Source organism: Schistocerca americana, chromosome 2, assembly GCF_021461395.2.
Source record: "Schistocerca americana isolate TAMUIC-IGC-003095 chromosome 2, iqSchAmer2.1, whole genome shotgun sequence".
In the NCBI taxonomy this organism is placed as follows: Eukaryota; Metazoa; Arthropoda; class Insecta; order Orthoptera; family Acrididae; genus Schistocerca; species Schistocerca americana.
This window is the reverse complement of record NC_060120.1, coordinates 1,081,399,314-1,081,408,607: the sequence shown is the minus strand read 5'-3', so window position 1 is coordinate 1,081,408,607 and position 9,294 is coordinate 1,081,399,314.

Below are 9,294 nucleotides of genomic sequence, written 5' to 3'. Positions count from 1 at the left end.
GATCTGGTCGCCCGTCTACAGCACATAGCGATGCAAACGAGGAGCGTGTAAGGCTTTTATTCCAAGCGACTTGCAGCTGTGCGTGGGACATCAGGAGAACTCAATTTGAATCGTGATGTGTCTTGAGATTTTATGCGAAGATTTAGGCAAACGGAAAATTACTGCAAACTCGTAACTCAAACACTAACAGACGAACAGAAAGAGGGAAGACGAAGAGATTCTGCTGAAGTACTGGATGGAGTCATTCCACATTTCTGTCAAAAATTATTGTTAGTGATTAAGTTTGGTGATACCGGTAGCAAACGACAATCTTCGAGAACAAAGACAATGTTGAACACATTCTTTGATGCTAAAGGATTAGTTCGCTTCTAGTATGTTCCTCCAGGTCAAACAGTGAACAAAACTGCTTACATCGAAGTCTTGAAAGGTTTGCGACAAGCAATTCGACATCGCTGCCGTAATTTGCGGCATTCACAAGATTGCTTCATACTGAATGACAATGCAAGACACCTCACTGCTTCATCTGTTATCGAGTATCTGTTCTGTCATTCTATTATTGACATCCCACATCCACCATATTCGCCCGATCTCTCGCCTTCAAATTTTTTCCTTGTTTCCGCGAATGAAGAGGTGACTGAATGGAAAGTTGCATCAAGATATCGCAGACATCCTATAAGCTTTGAGAAATGAACTTAGAAGCACCACAACTGAAAATTTCCCTGCTTGCTTCCAAGACCTCCAGCAACGTTAGTAACCGTTAGTAGGCAGCCAAGGGGACTGCTTAGTTCGGAGCTAGGGTCATGACTTGCCAAGCGCAGTTTTCTATTCTTTAAAAACCCTTTCCTGAAGCATTTCTGGCAAACTGACTATTTTAAACATCAAATATAAAGTACACTGCTCGTTTTTAGTGTCGGGGTCTGAGAATCGTCACTGAGAGTAGCCCGACCTCATTATAGTAGTTGAGAATTATTCATTTTCGCAGGGAGGGCAAACTTTATGCAGGACTTAACCAACACCAACTGTTGCAATTTCAAGAGAAATATTGACTATACAGAAATCATACAGTCTCTAATAACATGAAAACAACATTTAATTGCAAGACAGAGCTTTGTTTCAGTGAATATAAAAATATATCAGCTCAACAATTGTTCTTTTGGATAACATTCACTAACCTTCAAAGTCTTTTAAATGTCTCTAACTATAATTAACGTCTGCACAAAATATGTGTTGAGGAACACTCTTCAAATAATGTTTGCTTTGGTCCTCATTACAGGTAATTTTTTAATAAACAGTCAATTCTCAGACCAAATTCTATAAACATGGTGGGCCGCCAAGCAGTCACTTTTCACAACACCATCCACATTACTATTGCCGTTCAAAGTCTTCCCTCAATCAAAATAAAGCTGATAACTATTCAGTGTACTCAGCCTCAGCAAATTCACTGTACGCTAGCGTTCTGTGATGACTGCTAGTTCTTCTCAAACTTCAGGTGGCTTGATTTTTCTTTTCTCATGCATTTATTCACTGTCAAATTTTACAGTCTTGAATCGCCTTTTTTGATATTTTTTCTTTCTATCTTTTTGCTTGAAATCTTCTTGTCTTGCATATCCTCTTCTTCTTTTATAACGTTAACATCGGTGTCTAATCTTAAAACTCTGTTCGTCTCTGCATGGTCAAACAGCATTCTTCTACTCGTTACGATGATTCTATGCTCTACATAAAATCTTCTGACATTCGTCATAAAGAAACTCCCTCACATTCCTCGAAACTATCACTCTTTCTCACTTGTTGAATTTCTTGTCCTGTCTGTTCGTCATTAGGTTACCGAGCCCCATCAGCGACTGACCCCTACCATTTTTCGATTCCTCCTTATCAAAATTTTCCTGCTAGACGAAAGCGATCTCTATACTTGTAAACTGCATACAGTCCAAAGTGCTTGTAACATTAGAATATCTAAAATACTTCAATTTAATTTACACTTAAATACCAAATAACTAAAAAACTAGTGGTATAACTTATATCACATTATCGTTACACATTTAATGAATCACTGAAAATGCACTTCGTTATTTGGCGGAGAAAATGTCCATTACAGTATCACCATGGAATAAGGAAAGAAGCGATCAGCAGGCATTTGTAGTTAACAGAGGAGATATAAAGCAAACAGAAGAAACATACATACCCAACTGACTCGCAAGTATTTCTTTACGCACTGCCTTGCTTCTTGAACGTCTTTTACACAAGAAGAATCTATTTGATGATTTCTATAAGGGATGTCTGACACGATAACTGTTTGCTACCTCACTATACACACATTCACTGCCAGAGTTTCAAATGTCTGTTTCAGTTTGTTCCTGTAAACTTCATACGCATCACCAAGTATTGGAATCTATTGATTTTTTGATGCATTGCGTTTCATTAAAATTTCGCGCATACAACAACCAGGATTTGCTTGTAATGTTTGTCATTCTCTTTGCGTGGTTGTCTGAACATAGGGTGTTTTATTATGATTCATAAGAGAAGGCTTTATTTCGGTTCCAATATATTGGCTAGTTGCAGGAACTTTTTCTTTAGTTGGTTGCTGAAGGACATTTCACTGTAAGACAAATAGTCAGTCTCATGACATAATTGGAGCTATTGGTTTTTTTTTTTGAAGTAGGGCATTAATATTTACTGCGAGATAGAGACTGAGTTCTTGTGATATTTCTTCTTTTATTTACTTACTGCGGTTATTTATACATTGCGAAGTGTCAGAAGCGCTTGTTATTTGTTGAGTTACTCGAGAATGGCACTCAAATTGAATCGACGAATAATTGAAGAAAGCATTTAACTACCGTACTTTTTCTTGTGTTTTCAAACACTTGTGGTCCGACGAAACGGACGACTCCTTACAATTTTATCTTATGTAGCGTATTTATTTCTGTCTTCTATTCCACCAGGAAAATTATTCTTACACCACATAGCTATGTAGTCTGTGTTTTGATAGCTTAGTAGTTTGTCTGCTGGATTAGCTTCGCATCAGGAATATGTTGATACCGAAATAGTTTTTACATTCACTCTATGCATTCCATGTATTCCGAGTACCAAAAGTGAGACGAGTCTATCAACAAACCAATAGTTCAAAGAACGTTCATCGCAGTCTTCCTCCAAATTTTATTTTCTATTTTTATTTCAGCGACAGAGATACTTTTGTGAACTTTGCGCTCTGCTATGGTCCATTCATACGTTCCACCGCAGTTCGGACGAAACATATCGGCTCAAGAGGCGTTGGCCTTAGCGGATGTCATATATGCCAAGCGACATTACCTCTCCTCCGAAGGTTCTGATCACATTCAATTGATGCTGTATCTGTTGGGTGAGGATAGCAGAACAGGTTTACGAAAATGACCTCACTCAAAGTTATGAATATGGTGAGATCAGTGCAGCTGGCGTACACAACGAATAACAAAGATCAAGCAGAGCCAGGATTAACAGAGCTAAAATCATTTTGTGCCGACCTATGACCCAGTTCTGCACTAGGATACACAGGATAAAATCGCAATTTTGGTATGATCTTGGCAAGATGCAGTACAATTAATTAAACTGACGTTAAAGAGCCGACACTTTCCATGTCTATAGGGAATAAAATTTGTACTCTTACATTAACGCGTACGTACTATGCACACTGCACCATACAGCTATCCATACCTGAAAATAATGGGAGACAAACCTCTTCCTTGAGAGCTTGCCATTTACTGACAGTTTAACGTGTTGTAACTGCCTTTCCTGAAGTAGCTACCCCGTGTATCAACGGAAGATGGAAGTGAGAAATTCGTATAGAGCATGTATACAATATTCCTAAACAAACTACGAGTAGAAAGGTACGGTACTCTTGGAAGGCGTAAGGAGAATCACAGAGAATATATTACAAATGTCCCAATCATCAGACTGAAGGCGCAGATTTATATCGGTACGAACGCGAAATCAAATGGTTCAAATGGCTCTGAGCACTATGGGACTCAACATCTTAGGTCATAAGTCCCCTAGAACTTAGAACTAATTAAACCTAACTAACCTAAGGACATCACACACACCCATGCCCGAGGCAGGATTCGAACCTGCGACCGTAGCAGTCCCACGGTTCCGGACTGCAGCACCAGAACCACTAGACCACCGCGGCCGGCAAACGCGAAATCTTCAGATATGTACTCATCTGCTACATGGAAGTAAGCTTCCTAGGAGAAAGTAGATTATGAGAGTTCTTCGCAAAGTTCCATCAATGTTTTATCCAACGGAGTCCTAAACATCTTATGGCTGATATATACCCCCATATAAGTTGTTCACAAGTGTGGACAAATTTCCAGGCCATGATTTTACCCATAGTCATTGGAGATATGGTGTTACACCTCATTACACACACTTATCGAACCCACTCTAAAAAATATAAAATTAAATTGAGCTTCTCAGCATCTTATGAAGTGTGTCATGGTGAAGTGATCGTGGTATAGTAAACTAAGCTAAAATATGCGCCACTGTCGGAGGTATGTGTTTACCCTATTTATGGCACTGTACTGAGGTTTTCAAGTGCCTTAGAGTATCTTGAACGAACATCGTAGTGGTTGGTGGTAATGCAGCTGCATATGGTGATCAATTACAAATAGTGTATCCTGTGACAGCAAGGATATATATATATATATATATATATATATATATATATATATATATATATATATATACACCTTTCCATGATCGGTTTTTGGGGTACTAGTCCCATCCTCACAATCGCCTGAAGTACAAATCGAATCGATGTTGTATATTCTTTCTCTGAATATTATTTCTCTGAATGGCATCTGGCTGTCTACGAAATGAGAAGTGTACTATACCCACGTCAATAAGACTACATAAAATGGCCCAGCCGTGAGGTGACAATGTACTTGGTGCTGTGGACGAGGGGCTTACGTGTTTGGCATTCGGTTGACAGCAGGCTTTGTTGTTTTATTTTAAATAGCTATCTTTGATTAGTTTCCAGAATGCAAAGCGTATATTATTGATTGCTATTAAATACATGAAAATGAACTTCTTAGAAAGTGTGTTCGTGAACTATCGTTTTACAGTAACACACTTAAAGAACTAGACAACAGTTGACGAAAAACAAAAGATTTATTTTTTGTATATAAATGAGAAAAATATTGGTAATGAAAATTCAAAACTGAACAAAAGTAAACTCGAACACAAGAGCAAAGAACAAAACTGAACAAATAACTCGAAGAGAACAAAAAACTCGAAACAAACAAGAACTATTGGAACAAATAAATCTTTTCTTCAGTTTCTGGAAGCAGCAACCGAAGCATGGCTGCTGAGATCCTCGGCTGCCCTCTCCTCCACTTCGTTACGAGGTTTTTCATTTTCAGCAGCGTCCACCTAGGCAAACAGGATAGCTATAGTTGTGACAAAATCAGTTTTCACCTAGGACTTACATAATAAAATAATAGTAGCATAGTATATCCAGACACTGTGACGAACAGACAGTTAATACGGAATACCATTCTTGTTATTACGCGTGTAGTGCAAAGAAGAGAAGAAATAAAAAGAAGATTTAACGATATCCATAACAGATGATAGCTAATAAATGATACACTTTTACATGTCGTCTCCGGTCTGTCACAATTTATAAACTAGTAAGCTGGGGTATTTAGCAAACGATGTTGTGGCAGAGTGAATGCAGCCATAGGCCGCCTTTAGAGGCAATCTAACTACTACAGAGCACCGGACAAAACATAACATGGTGCGTCTCAGTGCTGATAAGAAACGCTTAGTCCTGTTCTCCACAAGAAGGCCAGACCTGAGGGGCAGACAACAAATCAATAACAGACAGATACAGGGGACCAACCACGTCAAATACCTAGGTGTATTATTAGACAATAAATTTATATTCAACTTACACATACAAGTTAAGAAAGAGAAGACGATCAGACTAATTGATGCCCTACATCGCTTACTAGACAGCGAAAACGTGAAAGTCAATACAAAAATAAGACGTTGTAAGGCAGTCACGATAAGGCCAAGACATACAGAAGTTCGTTTTTGGGCACAGTACTCCGGACAAATGTATTCAAGTCATATGAAAGAGATGCTTAAGACACGTTTTCAAATAACTCCGATGGTCTAGAGCCAGAGACCTACATAATGAACTTAATGAAGTCATGATAGGTTAGTTGGTTGAACAAAACAGCATTAAACTGCTTGAGAAAATTGAAAATCTTAGACCAACCTCACAACATTTGTAATATACGAGCACAGTCAATTGCCAAAGATGGCCTCATGTACGAGTTCCACGAGCAATGATAGAAGATTTCGAGTTGTAGCAGCAGAGTATAATCAAATCCAGGACAGGAACACAACGTCCTGTTAACGTCAGAAAAGCGCTAAAATGATACTAAGAAGTCCAGCCTTCAGAGAATACCGTACGGCTGCTAACCGTTAAAAAATATAAAAGAGAAGTAAATTGTTTACAAACAAGTGTCTTCGTCTATCGCACAATGTGCAATGGGATACCGCTGAAGATCTATTAGCAACGGGACTTTAACTAGATACACACTGATACGATTTCTGGAAGGTTATTAATTAAGTTGCCCTTTCTATGTAATTCCTTGCTTGTAAGTCAGTCTGATGTGGGTGTTGTTACTGTTATCGAATTATCTGTTCTGAATTTGTTGATGTTAATCTAAAACGGATAGTTCACCTGCTTGCGAGCAGTCTTGTGACTGGGAATTACCCATCTCGGTGGTTTACTTTTATTCAATGAAGAACTGTGTGTCAGTTACAAGCATCGTTTGATTTCAACTGTTACGAGTCCTCCGAAATTACCCATTTTGTATTCTTCCCTAGTGCACATTTGCTTATTCAGTGCATTTTGCGGTTTCTGGACACCCAACGTAACTTAATGTAAATACGGAAATAAGTGATATTGTGCTGGGTGTCAGGATATGAGGGAATCAGCTGCAATGAAATGATGGAATAGCAAACGAAAAGACAACTCACTGCCTGCCGGCGTATAGTGTAAAGTGCCACTGTATGCAGCTGCCTCACTGGTGAAGCCTGCTACCTGGCTGAGGCGTGCCTCATTCCAGCCAGCGGGACGAAGTAAGGTGCTCGTTGGCGTCCTGATTAGGCACTTCCCTCTGATACACGTATTCCTGCTAAAGGGAGCTAATTTGGTCAGTGTGGTGGGGTTTGTTGTGTGGGTACTTCCTACAGCTGAAAGCAAAAGGAAATTTCTCAGGAGATGATTTATTTATGAACAAGAAAATAGGAATGCGGCCGAACAACTTAGTAGCCAGATGAAAATGAGTAGCCAGATAAACATCAGTCCTACATCCACATGATATTAGTATGATAGGCTGCTAGCTTGTACATCATTAGGAGGTGGATATAAATTAAGTTTCAATAGAAAAACATATTCATTGCATGAAAGGAGGAAACAAGTAATTGTGATGCAAGGCAGGAATTCGAGAGCAGGACAATATAAAATATAACAGAGCACCATGAGCTATGGGTAAGTAATTATATAGAAAGGCGCCTAGAAAAATGTGCACAGAAATCAGTTGAATTTGGGTTTTTTTTAAAAGTGAAAGGAATCTATGTATCTTTTAGAAACCTGGTGATACCAGAAGACTTCAGAAGACCATCGAGTGTTTCAAAGGGAGCTTTAGGCAACCGCTGATTCAGAAAGGGAGATGTATTGCAAAAGATGACGAACGGTTGGTTTCGAGAGATGTGATCATGAGAGCTGCATAGGATCAAATGGAGGAAAAGACAACTCATCAGTAAAGAATTTTATTCACGGAAGAAGAAAATACCTAAATACAGGAAATTAATCCAGCAGATGTGAATACACAGGTTTAAAAATAATGGAGAAGAAACTCTAAACTTGACTGGGGGAATAATAGACGCCCCACACAGGAAAATTTAAGAAAACTTTGGAGAAAATCACATAAATGAATACCTATGGATCAGATTGCAAGACAGTATGAAGCAAGAAAGGAAAGACTGAAACTGGGATACAGCCTACGGACAGGTTCAACAAAGAGTACCAGCTTGAAGTAATTATTATCGAAAGGAAAGAGGAATTAGACGAGGGTATGAAGGAACACATTATACTCTGAAAGGAATTTCACAGACCACTGAAAGACATATGTCGAAGAAGGACACCTAGAGTAGACAAAACTTCTTTACTGTTATTGGGATCATTGTGAGAAGCAAGAAAAAAAGAGTTCACCAGACTTGTAACACGAGCAAGGTTGGATACATACTCTCAGTCTTCAAAAATATGTAATGATCCCACTTCGAAAGTGGAAAATTCCAAAGGAGTGTGAATGTTAATGGAATGGTTGGAAACACGAAATTATGATTAGACTGGCAAAAGATGAGGTTAGGTTCAAGAGGGATGTAGAGATGCACGAACCATTACTGACTCAATTCTACAACTTGGGAGATACACTGAAGCAAAGCAAACGGACGTTCATACCTGCTGCATTTCTGAAGGTAACATGGATGAAATGCGAGTCACGAATTAGACAGGATTTTAGCCTATTCCACTTGTTATTCAGTGTGGACATTCAGCAGGTAATACGGAAAGGAAACCGAAACTTGGAATGAATATTCTAGTTCTGGAAGAAAAAAAAAATTAAACTTTTGTTTAGTCGATAACAATGCAATTATATCAGAGACGGTACTTTACTTGAATTATCAGCTGAAAGAAATGGGTAACCTATTGAAAATATGTTGTTAGCTGAATGTTAAAAAGCGAAAGTAAGGTAGTAAAATGCAGTAGAATAAAATCGAAATTGTGAGCTACGGAGGGAAATGGATTAGGAAATGACATTGAAAGTATCAAAAGAGTTTTGCTACTTGGGTGGAAAAATATCACATGGATGCTGAAGTGCAGAAGATGTAAAACTGAGAACGCCAATAGCAAAATTCAATGTCACTTGGTCTTTTCTGAAGGTATTTGTCTGCAGTCTAGCCTTGTACATGAAGGAAACGTGAACTGTAAGCAGTTCTGGGCAGAAAAGAGCAGATGGTTTTGAAGGGAAGTGTTCCAGGAGAGCGCTGAAGACGAAGTCGACCTAGGGCGTGGCTTACATGGGGCAACTCAATCGAGCTGGGGAGAAAAATATTTTTGTGACAGAAAGTGAATAAAAGGTGGAATCTGTTGATAGAATGCATCATGAAGCCTTAGGGGGTTATCAAGTTGGTGAAAAAGGACTGAGGGAGTGTGTGTGATCGTGGAACGTTGGATGTTTGTAAAATTCT